The 659-nt window shown below is 65.9% G+C and overlaps 1 pseudogene; it reads left to right on the top strand.

Annotated features, from left to right (window-relative positions):
- Positions 1–86: 86 nt before the first annotated feature.
- On the top strand, positions 87–452 carry LOC106724904 (annotated as a pseudogene).
- The last annotated feature ends 207 nt before the right edge of the window (positions 453–659 follow it).

Here is a 659-nt window from a genome sequence, read left to right as displayed (position 1 = left end):
GTGGGTGCCGGGTCCTGTGTCCCCACCGCCTGGCGCCCCCCACTGGGCGGCGTCGCCATAGTCTCTCACCAGCGTGATGGGTCCTTCCTGTCCCCGAAGCGCATTTCCTGGTGCAGCGTAAGTCCGAGTGTCATTTCTCCAACGGGACAGAGCGGGTGCGGTTCCTGGACAGAGACATTTACAACGGACAGGAGGCCCTGCGCTTCGACAGCGACCTGGGGGAGTACAGCGCGGTGACCGAGCTGGGGCGGCTGGAAGCCGAGCACAGGAACAGCCAGGAGGACCTCCTGGAGCAGAAGCGGGCCATGGTGGACAAGTACTGCAGACACAACTACGGGGTGTCTGAGGGATTCCTGGTGCCCCTGCAAAGTGAGCACGGGGGCGGGGGCGGGGTGGGAGTGGTGGAGTGGGGGGCAGGGTTGCGCACACAGGGCTATGAGGAGCACCCCTGAGGGGCCTGAGGGCGGCTGTGGGGACCCTGTGGTCCTGTCCTGTGTAGGGACGTTTCTGGGGGTGCCCATTAGTGTCCAGTCGGTGAGGGTTTGGGGAGCAGCGGGGAGGGAGTGGGGGAGGTTGGAGGAGGGAGTCGGTCTGTCTTGACCAACCGCCCCCTGACCCTGAGCCCTGACCCTGAGCCCTGGAATAGGGGTGCTGGGTGC

This window comes from Myotis brandtii, unplaced genomic scaffold (assembly GCF_000412655.1).
Source record: "Myotis brandtii unplaced genomic scaffold, ASM41265v1 Scaffold47520, whole genome shotgun sequence".
Taxonomy (NCBI): Eukaryota; Metazoa; Chordata; class Mammalia; order Chiroptera; family Vespertilionidae; genus Myotis; species Myotis brandtii.
Note: the sequence above shows the minus strand (reverse complement) of the source record. Positions and strands in the feature narration are given on the sequence as shown.